Here is a 19881-nt window from a genome sequence, read left to right on the forward strand (position 1 = left end):
ATGTGGTATTGCACCCAAGATACAAAACTTTCTCTTTGTCCAACAGAAATTCAGCTTTTCAGAGACAATAGGCCAATTGATCTGTTGACCTGTAAATTTCCTGTCTTCATGTAATTAGATCCAGAGATGCATTACAATGAGTACTTCAGCCTGTTTGCAGCTCAGGGGCGGAACCAGACCTGTCAGCCACTGGAAGCAGAAGAATGTCCCACACTCCAAAGCTGCCTCCAGTTGCCATCTACCACCTCTCTTCTCCACCTTAAAAGGTTGAACAAACATTGCAAACAGCTTAGATTCATCAGCAGAAAACTAATCACTTGCTTTACTTGGCTACCGAGTAAGAAGTTTGAAAATGTATCCAGAGTAACAATTCTTCATATGAGGACTTTCTACTTTGCTGATACAGAAGGATTTTGCATTCCTAGCAAAGGAGACTATAAAATTCAGTGAGTAACAGACATCTTTCAGCCTATGCATAGTCTCTAATTTCCAATTAAATTTGACTTCTAAACTTTATTACATGAAAGCATTTAAACACTGCCCATAAATTCAGAAATCAAGCTATTTATTAAACATTACCAAGTCTGCAGAGATACCATATGCTTAGAAACTATGACATAGCTACAGGTTAATCTAGATAGAGTAGAAGTTTATATTCTTAATTTACTTTGTCACTGTCATAACATTAGTGTTAAGAGAATTCCCCTTTGTAAACTAAGAAAAAGTTTCACAGTAACAGTTTCCAAGAAATCATGAATGTGGATGTGAACATAAGACATTTCAAATCAATTTAAACACCTTCAGTTGAAAACATATGGGTTTTACCTTCAGATAAGTGTACAACAGGTTACCATCTGAAGTTACTATTTATTCCACATATAGCAAGAAAGTGTTCTTATCATTATTAGTCAAATCAGAACACATAAGAGCACACACAGCACTGAGCAGTCTAGTATGAAATGTAACTTTCACTAATCTGTTGGGCTTGCCTTGTTTCAAAACAGATATAGTTAAAGCAGAACCAACAGCTAGGCCCGGTCTACACAAATTTTGTCAGCATAACCCATGTATGTTAGCACGGAACAGGGGAGGAGCACACCCACATTTGTGACCAGCCTAGCCATGCAAGTAAAAGATCTAGTGTAGATGCAGGCAAAGAGTTATTTTGCAGGAATAGCTGATTTTATTCAGAGAACTAGTATAAGCTACCCTCTTGTCAATATAAACTCCATCTCCCCTGGGAGATTTTGCTGGACCTAGCTACTATTGCTCGCAGAGGTGGTGTTCCTACAGTGACTGAAAAACCCTTTACAATTTAAAGGGTAGCTGCTTCTACACTATGAGCTTATACTGGCATAGTTATGGCACCATCGCTATGCTGCTGTAGTTCCATGGTGCAGACATGGCCTAAACTATAAACCACATTTACACCCACTGCATTAAGTAAGTTGTTTTAATTCACATAATTGGTGGTTTACCTCATATTAGCATCCTAGTATAAACAGTGCAACTTGTAGTTTTCACACATTAGCAGGTCAAAAACTGTAGGATGCCGCTTGTATTTATCTAGGTCTGCTAATATATGTAAAAATTACAAGCTGCCCTGTCCACACTAGGATTTTACCAGGTATTCATTACCATGAGATTGATCCATCTTTTTCCTAATGAAAAGTCACAGGTTATACTTACACTAGATGACTTTGGCAATCAATTAACTCAAGGAAAGTAAACTGCCTAGTGTAGACAAGTCCCAAGCATAGTACACTTCTAGTGATACGTCAGGGAAAAAACGTAACTACTTCTAGTTAATGACATTTGGTATAATGTTCTATAGCACTATATATTTAGTGCAGTGGATTTCTCAAGTTAATTTCTGGAGAAAATAGTAATAAGTAGTGTAAAATTTTGGTAAAGTGGGTTAAAAAAAACTTAATAGCCTTGTTTTCTGAAATCTTTTCTTCTCCCTGCTCTTCAAAACACCAAAAAAAAAAAGAAAAAAAAAATCAAGGTCTCCCTCTGCCTCTCATTACTGATCTCACATCAAGAGGGAAAACCTAGAGCACAGCCTTTCAATGGGTTGACCAATCAGGAAGCAGCCAACAGTTGCCTCCTGGGGATGAAGAATCTACAGTCACAGTCTCTTGCACCATCAAACATTCTGGCCTACAAAGGGTGTCAAAAGAAAATTAAATGGGTAGCTAATACAAAGACTTGAGCACAGATGTTGCACTCAGAGCTGCTTGCCCTACATAGGTAGGTGGTGGGCAATTATACTATACATTAGCTATACAGCCCAAATATTTGAGAATCCATACTCCACACAAACTAATAGGCAACAAACCCTCATTGGCAGACACGTTTTGGTAGCTCCCTGATGACTTAACTGTCACATACAAAGGTGGGCAATGCACACAGAAATGTATGAACAAGGACAAGTTGTAAATTTTCAAGAGGGTCTGAAACTGTACTTACAAGTTTCAGACCCTCTTGAAAATATGGCTTACACATTCTAATTTCACTTCAAGTATGACCCTAAGCATAGCTTCTTTTACTAGTTTATCTCTGAGATGTCCAGGTCAGGGAGAACCACTGCAAAGTCTGCTTTGGAGAGAAATGTCACAGCTTTCCAACCAGCCGCAGATCATAAGGCACTACAATCCATAAAACCTAGGAACAGAGACAGATATCTGAACTCTAAGGTTGTAAACCATTTTGGCAGAAGGTGAAGACGGGCCAACAAACTAGAAAATCCCTTCATGCCCTGCTTCAGTTCACTTCGATCCAGAGCTCAGATGCTAGAGGACTAATAAAGCCTGCAGAATCTTGGTTTGAAAGATTCTATGTTTTTATACAAAGCTTAGCACAATGGGGTCCAGATTCAGGCTTCTAGGCATTACCAGAATACAAATCAAGGGTATCTACAGCTAAGTATCAGCATATTGAGGACACTGCAGCCCAGAAAATCATATTTCTCTCACACATACATTGAGCAAAAGAGGATGCTGTGGAATCCAAACACTACCCTCAAAACTTTTGGGAGATAAGCAGCAAACCCAGTTGGGTCATGTAGGAGAGAACAGAGCAGCACCCAACAAGCAAATTAAGAGGACCTTGTGGTTAAGGGTATAGAGCAGGGGTCGGCAACCTATGGCATGCGTGCCAAAGACGGCACACGAGCCGATTTTTAATGGCACACTGTTGCCTACCGGGTCCCAGCCGCCGGCCCCGCTCAGCCCTCTGCCCCCCCCCAGCCTGCTCCTCTCCACCCCCTACTCCCCTGCGGGGGCAGGGTGAAGAAGCTTGGTCCTGCCGGCTACTGTTGCAGGGCAGGAAAGGTCCCCCCGACCCCAACTTTTCCCCAAGAGTCCTGGGTCCCGGCCACTCCTCCTCTCCCTCCCTGCCGTGGATCAGCTGATGACACTTGCGAAGAGGTGGAGAAGCAGAGCTGCAGCGCACTTGCTGCTCTGGGGAGGAGGCGGAGAAGGGACGGGGACGGGGGGTGGAATCAGGGCATATCCCCTCCAGCCCCCTGCCATGAGCCGCTCTGGACAGGGGGCTGGGAGCACCCCCAGGACCCTAGCCCATGCCCCCAACCCCCTGCCCTGACCCCTACATCTCCCCCCACACACACACACACCCCTAGCCCTCTGCCCTGACCCCTGCACCCCCACACACCCCAGCCTCCTGCCCTGACCCCCACGACCCCAGCCCTGACTCGAGCACCCCTCACACACCCAGCCCCCTGCCCTGACCCCTGCACCCCTCACACACCCCAGCCTCCTCCCACAACCCCAGCACCCCCCACACATACCCAGTCCCCCCACACCCTATGCCCTGACTCTTGCAGCCCCCCACATTCCCACCCTGAGCACCAAACAGGAGCTCCCTGCACCCCCCCACACTTCCCTCGCACCAAATGGGAGCTGCCTTGGTGAGCACTCCACACCCAAAACTCCTGCCCCAACCATGAGCCCCCTCCCTCATTCTAGCTCCTGGCCAGACCCTACACCCCAACCCCCAGCCTGATCCTTCACCCCCAGCTCTGTGCTCAGTGCACTCCCACCCTCAGCTCAGTGCAGAGAGGAAGAGAATGGGCTAGAACCAGGGAGAAGCTAGGTATCTGCTCTATGTGGGCAGGGCCGGGATCCCAGAGCGGGCTGAGCGGGGCCAGCAGCCAGGACCCTGGCTGGCAGGAGCCGGTGGATGGAACCCCAGACCGGCAGCGGGCTGCCGGCCCCGCTCAGCCCACTGCTGGTCGGGGATTCTGGCTGCTGGCCCCTTGCCAGCCGGGGTCCTGGCCACAGGCCCCGCTCAGCCTCCTGCCGGCCTAAGTGAACGGACCCCCAGGCTCGCAACAGGCTGAGCAGGCCGGCAGCATAAGATCAGCATTTTAAATTTAATTTTAAATGAAGCTTCTTAAACATTTTGAAAACCTTTTTTACTTCACATATGACAATATTTTAGTTATATAATATATAGACTTATAGAGAGAGACCTTCTAAAAAACGTTAAAATGTATTACTGGCAGGCGAAACCTTAAATTAAAGTGAACAAATGAAAACTCGGCACACCACTTCTGAAAGGCTGCCAACCCTGGTATAGAGAATTGCTGGCAGGCACAGTACAATCAGCATGAACCCCTCTACTTCACTATCAGAGGGGTAGCTGTGTTAGTCTGGATCTGTAAAAGCGTCAAAGAGTCCTGTAGCACCTTATAGACTAACAGACGTATTGGAGCATAAGCTTATGCTCCAATACGTCTGTTAGTCTATAAGGTGCTACAGGACTCTTTGAAGCTTCTAGTTCACTAGAAGTTCAATCAACAACGATATTAGGCTGTATTCCATATCAAAGTCTGAACACAAACTGACAAAGATTAAGAAAAATCTGACAAATCTTTGAATTGCTGAGTTGGCCCAATACCACCTTCTCAATAGCTTTATGTAAAATCTACAGGGAGGTTAGAGACCATAGTAATTAGCGAGGTTATTAAATTCCCAAAATGTTTATTTCAGCAATAGCTTAAACACAATTAAAACATGACTGTACATTGCCTTTATGAACGGATGTATTAACAGTTCACATCACCAATGGATTGATCTCATTTTAGCTATGAAGGTCATAGATTCAATCTACCAATATTTCCCTAAAGTTCCCAAATACACCAAAAGCCCCAGTAAGTGCAACTGGGTAAAATCAAACCAATGGATTTTACTTCTCACTGAAGTCAAAACAGCCCATATCTGTTGAACTTCACCTGTTAAATCTGGCAATGCCTTACCAGTGGAACAGGTTTGAAAAACACTTGTTTCTTCCCTCCTCCCATCCCCCGCTTCCCAGATCTGTTACAGCCTTACAGAATTCATGTGTTTAGTAGTCTACACACATTTGTCTGTCCTCTGTATCAAGGCGGGGGGAAAACATTCTACTCCCTTAAAAAGAGGTAATTTGAAATAACTTGAGTTTTGTAAAGCTACTAAAAAAAATTCACCTCCAAATCTTCACTCACTAGAAAAACAGCCAGCATAGACTAAAGATGAAGTTTTCAGTACCGAGTACCTACAGTTAAACACTCAAATTAAAAAAAAGCCTTATTTTCAGAGGTACTATGCACACAGATCCCACTGACCAATAAAAAAAAAATGGACCTAAGTAAAGCCCTTTGAGTTTACTTGGGACAGTAATCTTACCTGGGAATCTAATAATCAGTTTCTAGACAATAAATATTACTTCACCTTCACTTTTGTAGGCGTTAGATGTGCATTACTGCAGTTATTTAAGATTTCTCATTAATATACTCATTCATTAACTGTTGGGTCACCCTCACAGTTATAGGAGTATGATAGAATTCTAATTATGTAGTAGTAGAAATAAAGACAGACAAAAGAGTATATAGGTATTGTAAAAAGGTATGAACATCAGTTCCATGCTGTTGAATTTCACTCTGTAACAAATGCAAGGCCAAAGTACTAATTATTTCAGGCTGGTAAGGGACAGAGTCTGTGCTGGAAAGTGATAAGAATTTTGAGAAAACAATGCTGTTCTTTAAAACAACACTCTGATGCTCTTCCCCAGCGGGGCCCCTTGTCATGCCTATGTAAATCTTGGTATCCAAAGAGGGAAAAATAGATAGTGGGATAAAACTTGTTAAACAAATCAAGAGTCGTAAATTGTGTTGTTAAGTAAAAGAATGAATGATGAGTGCATGGAATTGAGAGCCTGAAGCAGGGAAATAATTGGTTAGTAAATGGTGCCAGCCTAATCCTAAGAATTTCAACCTTGGTATCGATGGGCCGAAGAATATACAAAGTGGAGATAACCGGATGACCCACGGAGTGCAAACCGGAATCCACCCAAAACCCATCAAGGAAGAACAAGAAGATAACACCTAGCCATCATGGAGCCGTCATGGATGTACCACCTGCTGATTGATGGTAATCTCAATTGTAAATTCAGCATGATGAAGCAACTTCCATAGACTTGTATTGAACCAGAGACCTATAAAACTTGGGTCCAGGGACTGTGTTCTTTGAGTCTGGTTCTTCGACCACCCTCCAGGAGCATCGGATGCGCATCTGACAACAACTCGGCTCCACTCTCGTGTCCAGGCCACCTGGCCAGTGACTTGGCACGAGCAACGACTAGACTGGTAACTATAACAACCTTTTTGTAGAACCTGTGTGTGAATGTCTGTGTGTGTGAATGGTTTCAGAGTAACAGCCATGTTAGTCTGTATTCGCAAAAAGAAAAGGAGTACTTGTGGCACCTTAGAGACTAACCAATTTATTTGAGCATGAGCTTTCGTGAGCTACAGCTCACTTCATCGGATGCATACCGTGGAAACTGCAGCAGACTTTATATATATACAGAGAATATGAAACAATAGCTCCTCCCACCCCACTGTCCTGCTGGTAATAGCTTATCAAAAGTGATCATCAGGTTAGGCCATTTCCAGCACAAATCCAGGTTTTCTCACCCTCCACCCCCCCACACAAATTCACTCTCCTGCTGGTGATAGCCCATCCAAAGTGACAACTCTTTACACAATGTGCATGATAATCAATTTGGGCCATTTCCTGCACAAATCCAGGTTCTCTCACTCCCTCACCCCCCTCCAAAAACCCACCCCCATACACACACAAACTCACTCTCCTGCTGGTAATAGCTCATCCAAACTGACCACTCTCCAAGTTTAAATCCAAGTTAAACCAGAACATCGGGGTGGGGGAGAGGGGGGGCGTAGGAAAAAACAAGAGGAAATAGGCTACCTTGCATAATGACTTAGCCACTCCCAGTCTCTATTTAAGCCTAAATTAATAGTATCCAATTTGCAAATGAATTCCAATTCAGCAGTTTCTCGCTGGAGTCTGGATTTGAAGTTTTTTTGTTTTAAGATAGCGACCTTCATGTCTGTGATTGCGTGACCAGAGAGATTGAAGTGTTCTCCGACTGGTTTATGAATGTTATAATTCTTGACATCTGATTTGTGTCCATTTATTCTTTTACGTAGAGACTGTCCAGTTTGACCAATGTACATGGCAGAGGGGCATTGCTGGCACATGATGGCATATATCACATTGGTGGATGTGCAGGTGAACGAGCCTCTGATAGTGTGGCTGATGTTATTAGGCCCTGTGATGGTGTCCCCTGAATAGATATGTGGGCACAATTGGCAACGGGCTTTGTTGCAAGGATAAGTTCCTGGGTTAGTGGTTCTGTTGTGTGGTATGTGGTTGTTGGTGAGTATTCGCTTCAGGGTGCGGGGCTGTCTGTAGGCAAGGACTGGCCTGTCTCCCAAGATTTGTGAGAGTGCTGGGTCATCCTTTAGGATAGGTTGTAGATCCTTAATAATGCGTTGGAGGGGTTTTAGTTGGGGGCTGAAGGTGACGGCTAGTGGCGTTCTGTTATTTTCTTTGTTAGGCCTGTCCTGTAGTAGGTAACTTCTGGGAACTCTTCTGGCTCTATCAATCTGTTTCTTTACTTCTGCAGGTGGGTATTGTAGTTGTAAGAAAGCTTGACAGAGATCTTGTAGGTGTTTGTCTCTGTCTGAGGGGTTGGAGCAAATGCGGCTGTATCGCAGAGCTTGGCTGTAGACGATGGATCGTGTGGTGTGGTCAGGGTGAAAGCTGGAGGCATGCAGGTAGGAATAGCGGTCAGTAGGTTTCCGGTATAGGGTGGTGTTTATGTGACCATTGTTTATTAGCACTGTAGTGTCCAGGAAGTGGATCTCTTGTGTGGACTGGACCAGGCTGAGGTTGGTGGTGGGATGGAAATTGTTGAAATCATGGTGGAATTCCTCAAGGGCTTCTTTTCCATGGGTCCAGATGATGAAGATGTCATCAATATAGCGCAAGTAGAGTAGGGGCTTTAGGGGACGAGAGCTGAGGAAGCGTTGTTCTAAATCAGCCATAAAAATGTTGGCATACTGTGGGGCCATGCGGGTACCCATAGCAGTGCCGCTGATCTGAAGGTATACATTGTCCCCAAATGTGAAATAGTTATGGGTAAGGACAAAGTCACAAAGTTCAGCCACCAGGTTAGCCGTGACATTATCGGGGATAGTGTTCCTGACGGCTTGTAGTCCATCTTTGTGTGGAATATTGGTGTAGAGGGCTTCTACATCCATAGTGGCCAGGATGGTGTTATCAGGAAGATCACCGATGGATTGAAGTTTCCTCAGGAAGTCAGTGGTGTCTTGAAGGTAGCTGGGAGTGCTGGTAGCGTAGGGCCTGAGGAGGGAGTCTACATAGCCAGACAATCCTGCTGTCAGGGTGCCAATGCCTGAAATGATGGGGCGCCCAGGATTTCCACGTTTATGGATCTTGGGTAGTAGATAGAATATCCCAGGTCGGGGTTCCAGGGGTGTGTCTGTGCGGATTTGATCTTGTGCTTTTTCAGGAAGTTTCTTGAGTAAATGCTGTAGTTGCTTTTGGTAGTTTGCTCCAACCCCTCAGACAGAGACAAACACCTACAAGATCTCTGTCAAGCTTTCTTACAGCTACAATACCCACCTGCAGAAGTAAAGAAACAGACTGATAGAGCCAGAAGAGTTCCCAGAAGTTACCTACTACAGGACAGGCCTAACAAAGAAAATAACAGAACGCCACTAGCCGTCACCTTCAGCCCCCAACTAAAACCCCTCCAACGCATTATTAAGGATCTACAACCTATCCTAAAGGATGACCCAGCACTCTCACAAATCTTGGGAGACAGGCCAGTCCTTGCCTACAGACAGCCCCGCACCCTGAAGCGAATACTCACCAACAACCACATACCACACAACAGAACCACTAACCCAGGAACTTATCCTTGCAACAAAGCCCGTTGCCAATTGTGCCCACATATCTATTCAGGGGACACCATCACAGGGCCTAATAACATCAGCCACACTATCAGAGGCTCGTTCACCTGCACATCCACCAATGTGATTTATGCCATCATGTGCCAGCAATGCCCCTCTGCCATGTACATTGGTCAAACTGGACAGTCTCTACGTAAAAGAATAAATGGACACAAATCAGATGTCAAGAATTATAACATTCATAAACCAGTCGGAGAACACTTCAATCTCTCTGGTCACGCAATCACAGACATGAAGGTCGCTATCTTAAAACAAAAAAACTTCAAATCCAGACTCCAGCGAGAAACTGCTGAATTGGAATTCATTTGCAAATTGGATACTATTAATTTAGGCTTAAATAGAGACTGGGAGTGGCTCAGTCATTATGCAAGGTAGCCTATTTCCTCTTGTTTTTTCCTACGCCCCCCCCCGATGTTCTGGTTTAACTTGGATTTAAACTTGGAGAGTGGTCAGTTTGGATGAGCTATTACCAGCAGGAGAGTGAGTTTGTGTGTGTATGGGGGTGGGTTTTTGGAGGGGGGTGAGGGAGTGAGAGAACCTGGATTTGTGCAGGAAATGGCCCAAATTGATTATCATGCACATTGTGTAAAGAGTTGTCACTTTGGATGGGCTATCACCAGCAGGAGAGTGAATTTGTGTGGGGGGGTGGAGGGTGAGAAAACCTGGATTTGTGCTGGAAATGGCCTAACCTGATGATCACTTTAGATAAGCTATTACCAGCAGGACAGTGGGGTGGGAGGAGCTATTGTTTCATATTCTCTGTGTATATATAAAGTCTGCTGCAGTTTCCACGGTATGCATCCGATGAAGTGAGCTGTAGCTCACGAAAGCTCATGCTCAAATAAATTGGTTAGTCTCTAAGGTGCCACAAGTACTCCTTTTCTTTTTGTGTGTGTGAATGGATCTATATAGAACTTGCACATAGGAATATTTTGTTGTATTTACAATAAACGTGGCAATTTGCCTTATCCCTCTTACAAGATCCTGTTGGTATCATTTTTATCAGTGCAATATTAACTACAAAAGTAAATGGCACCAAAAGACAACATTTGAAGTATCAGTTCAGTGTACATAATCTGCTTTGAGGGAATAACCTGCAATACTGCAGTCAGATTTCAATTACAATTCTAATAATACAATCCTAGAATATCAGGGTTGGAAGGGACCTCAGGAGGTCATCTAGTCCAACCCCCTGCTCAAAGCAGGACCAGTCCTGAACTAAATCATCCCAGCCAGGGCTTTGTCAAGCCTGACCTTAAAAACTTCTAAGGAAAGAGATTCCACCACCTCCGTAGGTAACGCATTCCAGTGTTTCACCACTCTCCTAGTGAAAAAGTTTTTCCTAATATCTAACCTAAACCTCCCCCACTGCAACTTGAGACCATTACTCCTTGTCCTGTCATCTGCTACCACTGAGAACAGTCTAGATCCATCCTCTTTGGAACCCCCTTTCAGGTAGTTGAAAGCAGCTATCAAATCCCCCCTCATTCTTCTCTTCCATATACAAAAACAATCTCAGTTCCCTCAGCCTCTCCTCATAAGTCATGTGTTCCAGTCCCCTAATCACTTTTGTTGCCCTCTGCTGGACGTTTTCCAATTTTTCCACATCCTTCTTGTAGTGTGGGGCCCAAAACTGGACACAGTACTCCAGATGAGGCCTCACCAATGTCGAATAGAGGGGAATGCATTATAAATTCAAAGCACTGTCACAAAAAGTGAAATATTATTTTGATCACAACAATGTCATGAAATTTTTCAAATTTTACCATGAAAATTCTTAACCTTAATTATGCCGCCCAACTCTGTAAGCCAAAGTGCACTGCAGGCCTTCCACTATTATTTAAGCAACAACTGCTTTACATGGACAAGCAGGAAACAATCATTCATTTTAGACCTACAGATTGTTTAATGACAAGTACAGTATGCCCTCTCTTATTCTTGCAGACATTAACACTTATTGTGAGCCCCAAGGCCATTTGTAGCCTCTGAGTTCTTGTGGTCAATGATACCACGCAGATACCAAGCACTGCAAAATTTTAAAACTCTCCTTGTATAGACTGTAGGTTACAACTCCTGGGAGTCAAAACACCATTTTCACTGCCCTGCCCCAGATGTAGAATAATTGTAAAACCCCCACAACCATTGTGTCTATTTACAAGGAACGCCTTTTTCATGGCAGGACAACATCACAGGTTGATTCTCTCTCCTCTTCAGAGCTAAGGAACACTGCAAAGATACCAATACACCTGTCAGCCTTCCACAGAAAGGAAAGAGCTACCAACACAAAACACAATCAGAACGTGTGCTCCTTTTTCCCCGCACGACCACGACCACATTCCATTCCCTGACACACACGAGGTGCACATTTTGGGCTAGTCTATGTGAAAAAATCAACACCCCAAGTGCCATAGCTATGCTGGCTGAACCCCAGTGCAGATGCCGCTAAACTGACTGATCAATGCTTGCAATGGTGAAATCTTCATTTTTCATGTGACGCTTGGGTATTCAACAGGAGCAACTGCTCTTCAATTAAGCTAATTTTGAAGAACAGCATGAAAGGCCTAAATTATTGTGGCTGGGTATCAAGGTCAGTGGTGGTCTCAAAAAGTCTCAAATGCACGAATCTCAGTGTGGAACCCTGCCACTCGTGTAATTAAATGGCATATCTGATTTTGAAAATCTTTTTAAAATCTATATTTGTGATGAGCATAAATCTTTTTTATCTTGCTGCTTAACTCCGGACAAGGTTTATATTTTACTTCCAATGGACTGAAGTTCCAAAAATAATTTTTAATTGCTTGTTGCCAATCACTTCATTCACCTTCAGGGAAGGAAACTGATTACCAGTTATCTATGTGTGAATGTATCCAACACTAATTTCACTACTGATCAGCAGCTTTCACATTTACTAGTTAGAATGACAGGTTTCAGAGTAACAGCCATGTTAGTCTGTATTCGCAAAAAGAAAAGGAGTACTTGTGGCACCTTTAGAGACTAACCAATTTATTTGAGCATAAGCTTTCGTGAGCTACAGCTCACTTCATCGGATGCATACTGTGGAAAGTACAGATCTTTTCATACACACAAAGCATGAAAAAAATGGGTGTTTATCGCTACAAAAGGTTTTCTCTCCCCCCACCCCACTCTCCTGTTGGTAATAGCTTATCTAAAGTGATCACTCTCCTTACAATGTGTATGATAATCAAGTTGGACCATTTCCAGCACAAATCCAGGTTTTCTCCTCCCCCACAAACCCACTCTCCCCCCACCCCCTCCTCAGACGTTCTTGTTAAACCCTGGATTTGTGCTGGAAATGGCCCACCTTGATTATCATACACATTGTAAGGAGAGTGATCACTTTAGATAAGCTATTACCAGCAGGAGAGTGGGGTGGGGGGAGAGAAAACCTTTTGTAGTAGTAAACACCCATTTTTTCATGGTTTGTGTGTATAAAAACATCTTCTGTATTTTCCACAGTCTGCATCCGATGAAGTGAGCTGTAGCTCACGAAAGCTTATGCTCAAATAAATTGGTTAGTCTCTAAGGTGCCACAAGTACTCCTTTTCTAGTTAGAATGAGAAATGAGCACCTCATGAAGTGAACACGAGACTAAAAGCTGTGCCAGTTTTACATACAACCATATAACCACATGCCATGCTCACTAGTATTCTAGAAAGTTAAGAGATTCTAGCAACCAAGCCAGCCCATCCTACTATTCACAAAATCAGCCCACTGCCCTCTTAAAGAGCCAATGACAGTAGATTCCACCCTCTAGCCCACTTCTAATTAGCAACACTCAACTACTCCCGGTTTCAGACAATATTTACTGTTTTCTAATAGGCCTAACAAGAACCTGAACGTTGTCATCCCTTCCCTTTTAACTTTTAGGATAGTTTAGCTTCAGTCAATTAATGGAAATGTTTTGTCTAATATGCCCATTCTCAAACTTCAATAAATGTTGTTTTCCTGTAATTCCTCCATAATGATATTCAAAACCACCAAGAAAATCCCTAGAAAAAAAGCACAGAAGACGCTAGTTTTTACCCAACCTGAGGAAGCATCATTGGGGAAGAATGAGGATGGAGTAGATACAGGAAAGAAAACAGATGGAGTAGAGGTTCCCAATTCGAGATCTGCAGAGAGCTGACTGCTAACATGTTGCTGACCCTTTGTTCCATCGGATAAAAATTGAACAGATGGGGAAGATGATGAAGAAGTGAAGAGCGAAAGTGAATAATGTGAGTAACTGTTTGAAGGGACAAAACACAGACTCTAAAGACAACTTTAAAATACATGGGAAAGTAAGAATGAAGTTAGATAAGCAATGGTGCAGTTAGGCTTGTACAGCCCCTTCATATACAAATAGGAATATTTTAATGTATTAATTTGCCAGTGTCACATAAACATTACATGGAGACATAAGCTAATTGCATGTACAGCACAGAACCTCACTAATTCACAAGAGTGATTGAGAAGCCTATTGAAGCTAGCAAGTAAAGAAAAGAGCAAAGTGATCTATCTAAAAGTATATTTGATAAATAGTTCAGCTTGGTTGTGTTCCTTTCTCATATATGTAATACACTTGGAGATATGAAATCAATTTGAGAACTTTTGACACTACTATAACAGCCTTGTTGATAAGTAGATAAAAGCCACCATTTTCAGTGTGCCAGTTAGCAAGGTTCTGCGTATACTGTATACAGACCTAGTATTTGAACTAAATGTCGGATGTAGTTCATCCCTCTGTAAAGAAACTGACACTCCATACCATATAGTTGACATATTCTTAGCAACAAGACCCCTCTAAAATCCAATTGTTTGCCTTTGTAGTATAGTATCCTATTATTTGATGACAGGTACTTTCTAAAAGCATTCTTAGGGAAATTAACCCTGAAGCCTCCCTACTGGCCTTCATTCCTTCCCCACCTCAAAACTACTCAGTTCAAACACTGGATGAAAAATGAAGGTGGTAGACATGAGAGGGGAGATGGTGATTTTTAAATGTAAAGATGCCAAAAAACTAATGCAGTCCCTTCAGTGGTACTCCAATGGTAGAATTTGGATCCTGGCTGTAAGTCATCAAGTACGACTCTGGCTGATCAATTTGTGCCATAAAGCAAAATTTGAAATATCTATCATTATGCTCAGCTTAAACAGACAGAATAAAACTAACTCGCAGAAACAGTTTACTTACCTACGTATAGCCAAGTTATATTATTCGTCTAGTGGGATCTCACTTTACTGCATCAGTCTAGCCTTTTCAAGCTGAGATAGGTTTTCCTTTCATTCTATGGCTATACATACAGAAGACCAATTGTTATATAGAACAGCCCATTTAATAACTTATTTAGACTAAGTATAGTTTATGTCTATCCTTGGAGCTTATAAAAAATATGACGTTATTTAATGAAGCAAATGTTTTCTCTCATAAAGTCAGAAAGTGCAACTACTATAAACCTAGAGTTCTACAATCTGTTACAGTTGATGATCCTCCAACGTGACCAGAAAAGATCACAGATGCTCTAGAGCTGCAAGTTGCATTGCTGGTTTTAGGGGCAGGAAGACATCTTTTATCAACATGTTCCCCTTAAATTATTAAAAAGAAGCAGCATATTGTGTGCTTTATGTTGAGAAATCCACTTGACCAGGCACAAGTGGTAAAACACATGTTTTCCTTGTAAGTGAGGTGGGCCTAAACTGCTCCTGCAGAACTTAAATAGTTTCTAGCTGCAATGGTAACTATCCATACGTTAAAAGAAAAGGAGTACTTGTGGCACCTTAGAGACTAACCAATTTATTTGAGCATAAGCTTTCGTGAGTTACAGCTCACTTCATCGGATACATTCAGTGGAAAATGCATCCGATGAAGTGAGCTGTAGCTCACGAAAGCTTATGCTCAAATAAATTGGTTAGTCTCTAAGGTGCCACAAGTACTCCTTTTGTTTTTGTGAATACAGACTAACACGGCTGCTACTCTGAAACCTATCCATATGTTAATTGTCTGTTTTTAATTTGCTTTCATACCAATATAGCACTGCTCACCACCATATCTAGGCACTGATGTCACCTTCCTCAGTCTGGAGACAAACAGCTCCAGTGCATCTACTGCTTTCCCTAAGCCAGGGGCGGGCAAACTTTTTGGCCTGAGGGCCACATCGGGTTTTGAAAATTGTATGGAGGGCCGGATAGGGAAGGGGGGGCGTGGCCTGCTCCCACCCTCCCCACCCCCGACTGCCCCATCCAAACCCCCCTGTTCCCTGGGACCCCTGCCCCATCCACCCCACCCTCCCTGTCCTGACTGCCCCCCTGAAACCCCTGCCCCGACTGCTCCATCCAACCCCTCCCCTCATTCCTCACTGCCCCCGGGGACCCCTGCCCCATCCAACCATCCCTTCTCCCTGACTGCCCCCAGGGACCCCTGCCCCTGACTGCCCTCTGCCGCCCGATCCAACCCCGCTCCTTCCTGACTGTCCCCATTCAACCCTTCTGTTCCCCACTCTCTGACCGCCCCGACCCTTATCCACATCCCCACCCCTTGACCACCACTCCAAACACCCCTGCCTTCTATGCAACCCTCCCGCTCCCTGTCCCCTTACCGCGCTGCCTGGAGCAACAGTGGCTGGAGGTGCTACAGCCACGCCACCTGGCTGGAGCCAGCCATGCACCGCGCAGCACAGAGCACTGGGTCAGGCCAGGCTCTGCAGCTGCGCTGCCCTAGGAGCTCGCCCCCGCCCCCCACGCCACCCAGAGCATTGCGCCAGTGGTACAGCATGCTGAGGGGGAACAGCGGGGGAGGAGCTGGGGGCAAGCCTCCTGGGACAGGAGCTCAGGGGCCGGGCAGGAGGGTCCTGCAGGCCATAGTTTGCCCACCTCTGCCCTAAACAGAGGCAGAGCAAAAAGTTAACAAAAACACCAGTCATATTCTCAGCTGCTATTCAGAATGCTGTGGGCAAACTGTGAAACTAACAATATTCATTCCAGTCTTGCTTAGCTGCTATGTGAAGAAGCTGCAAGCACCTAAAGTAGGCACTGGGAGTTGTTCAAAGAAAGATTTCCAAAAAAAGAATGCTAGAGTAGCAGAGATGCACCAGTCCCAACAGGTCACGAGTTTCTGGTCCAAAAAGTTGTTGTTCTTGCACCAATGAAGTACCCCCTACATTTTGGTGCACACTGCCCAACTCCTCCTTTTTCCACCCACCCTTTTTGGGAAAAGCTGTGGCTTCTCAGAACTCTACTGGCCTCTGACTAGGATGTTATTCCCACTGGCTAGCTGGAGCCTAGTAACTTTTTCCTGCTTTGCCCAGACACTATCAATCATTTAAAAATAAAAACAAACAAACCTTTCAAATCAATTCAAAAATATTTTAATATTGAGGGGAAAAATTATAAATGTTATCAGATTTAAACCTACATCTATCCACGCTTCATTTTATTTTTACTATCTTTGCTGTTTAAATTGTTTTAATACAAACATTTTCCCTTTTTCTATTTGAATCTACAGTGAAATAAGAACACTGAATAACAAAATTTCTATGGTAACAAATGTCAGAAGGAGGAGGATTATGATTTAACTGAGAGATCAAATAGAAATATAAACCAGACAGAAAAAAACTATTAAAATATAAGCAACTTTTGGAGGGATAGCTCAGTGGTTTGACCATTGGCCTGCTAAACCCAGGGTTGTGAGTTCAATCCTCGAGGGGGCCATTTAGGGATCTGGGGCAAAAATTGGGGATTGGTCCTGCTTCAAGCAGGGGGTTGGACTAGATGACCTCCTAAGGTCCCTTCCAATCCTAACCTTCTATGAATCTATAAGATAGATCTGTATGAGGGATTTTTTTATTATTTGTTTTAGGTTGAAAGTATCTCTTAAAATAGGACTTGCACATTGTGACAATCAGAAATTTATAGTTATCCAACACTGCCACTACAGCCAGATTTTTTCCTTACTCTTTGTTTGATAACCTTTTGGACCATTTTGTTATAAGGTGAAGTGTTAAAAGCGAAAAGTTTGGATTGCTGATAGGAGAGAGGATTCCACTTGGGAAGCCACATGAACAGCTCTGCACACAATACACCCAGATAATCTAAGAGTGATTCTCAGCAAGGGGCATGTGTACCCCTGGGGGTACTCAGAGTTCTTCCCAGGGTACATCAACTTACCTAGATATTTGCCTAGTTTTACAACAGGCTACACAGAAAGCACTAGCGAAGTCAGTACAAACTAAAATTTCATACAGACAATGACTTGTTTATACTGCTCTATATACTATACACTGAAATGTAAGTACGACATTTATATTCCAATTGATTTATAAGTATATGGTAAAAATGAGAAAGTAAGCAATTAAGTGACAGCGTGCTGTGACACTTGTGTATTTTTATGTCTGATTTTGTAAACAAGTAGTTTTTAAACTGAGCTGAAACTTGGGGGTATACAAGACAAATCACACTCCTTCCTGAAAGGGGTACAGTAGTCTGGAGAGGCTGAGAGCCACTGATCTAAGAAAGAAAAGGAGTACTTGTGGCACCTTAGAGACTAACCAATTTATTTGAGCATGAGCTTTCGTGAGCTACAGCTCAGCTCATGCTCAAATAAATTGGTTAGTCTCTAAGGTGCCACAAGTACTCCTTCTCTTTTTGCGAATACAGACTAACACGGCTGTTACTCTGAAACCTGATCTAAGAAACTCTTTTCAGAAACATTTGGTCTCTTTTTGCTTTTAGGTTTAGAGAAAATCCAGGGAATGTTTTTGACAATTATTTCCTTTTCAAAAAAAATCTTTAATATGTAATGGCCATACTGTTATTTGTTAATGGCCATACTGGTGATTAGCTAGGGAAGTGGTTTGTTAATATGGGGAGCTTTGAGTGATTAAGGCAGTTGTGAGAGATCTCACAGAGCAGCTCACCCTCACTTATTTTGCTCCAATTAAAGGGTCACAGAACAATGCCAAGGCCAACTGATTAAGGCTAAAATGGAGAAACACTTTCCTCTTAAAAAGAAAAGGAGTACTTGTGGCACCTTAGAGACTAACCAATTTATTTGAGCATAAGCTTTCGTGAGCTACAGCTCACTTCATCTGATGAATTGGAAAGCTTATGCTCAAATAAACTGGTTAGTCTCTAAGGTGCCACAAGTACTCCTTTTCTTTTTGCGAATACAGACTAACACGGCTGTTACTCTGAAACTTTCCTCTTAACCACTTTAAAAAGATTGCATATCCACACTTTAAAGAGTATAAACATATTTGCATGATGCCTTTTTGGTCACAGTAATGTATTCAGTTCAAATTCGCTCATATTATGGAAGCATCATAGAGGCTCCATAGTTAGGGCTATATTTAAATTTACACTTAAATTTAATCTGGTTTTATGTTTGCGTGATATGAGAGGAAGAATTATGCAGTGGTTAAGGCAGTAGCCTAGGATTTAGGAGACCTACTTCAAGTCCCTCAACAATCTTGGGTAAATCACTTAAGCTATGTGCCTCAGTTCTCCATCTGCGAAATGGGAATGGTACTACCCAACCTCACTGGAGTGTTGCGAGGATAAACACACTGCAAGGCTCTCAGACATTACATTTTGGGGGTCATAAGTATAGAGTAACTCCAAACAGAATATGGTGTCTCATTAAGAGTTGCTGATTTTACTGGGATAAATGAATACCCAGTTTGAATATTGGTAACACAGTATTATCCTCTACATGCTTACAGCATTTACTCCAAGTATAGTCTAATTTTCTGAAAAGTCTCAAGTAAACAATTCATGAGATAGCATTTACAAATGCTCCCTTTAAGAGATTTGAGTAACATTTTTAGTTCCCTATAGCAAATACATTCCAGATTATAGAAATCATTATTCTTAAATGTAGCAACAATTAAGATTTAGTGGCTAAAAAGTTACTACATTAGTAACGGATTACGACCAGTAGGCTACTTTTTAAATGTTGTGTATATCACAGTGATAGTCAAACATATTTAGCCAATGAAAGCTTCAAAATGCAAGCCTTTCATTTAAAAATACACCAGCATAACTTTCCTGGCCTTCATGAGTCTTCTTGAAATCAAGTGGTAAACTAACCTTAGTAGCACACAGGAGTGTAGATACATGAAAATTCACTCACTTTGGCTGGCTAAAAGTCTTTCCAGTTGACCACTGCATAGTGTGTACTGCCATAGGAAGACTCCCATGTTGGTCTAGACCAGTGAGCCACAGTCCTGTATCCTTGTCTGACGATGGCCAACATAAGATGCTTCAATGAAGCTGTAAATCATCTCATAAAGGGACAATTAAGCAATAACCCACCCAGAGAAGAAATTTCTTCCCAACTCCAGGCAGTTAGTGGCCTGAAGGATGAGGATTTGTGAGGTGGGCCCTATAAGCATACAGCAATATAAATACAAAACTAAGTTTGATTATAAAGCATTTTTCAGTTAGGCTGCTCTTGTACAATGATGGTTAAATCCAAACTTTTTGACAGGGTACACAACGATGCTATCATCCACAACTTCAGTTAA

The 19881-nt window shown here is 42.9% G+C and overlaps 1 protein-coding gene across 13 annotated transcripts in view; it reads right to left on the minus strand.

Moving 5' to 3' along the window:
- The window catches only part of PCGF3 (polycomb group ring finger 3), a 111598-nt gene that overhangs the window by 74316 nt on the left and 17401 nt on the right, over positions 1-19881 (minus strand). The gene's annotated exons all lie outside the window — the stretch shown is intronic.

This window comes from Eretmochelys imbricata, chromosome 5 (genome assembly GCF_965152235.1).
Source record: "Eretmochelys imbricata isolate rEreImb1 chromosome 5, rEreImb1.hap1, whole genome shotgun sequence".
Classification (NCBI taxonomy): domain Eukaryota; kingdom Metazoa; phylum Chordata; order Testudines; family Cheloniidae; genus Eretmochelys; species Eretmochelys imbricata.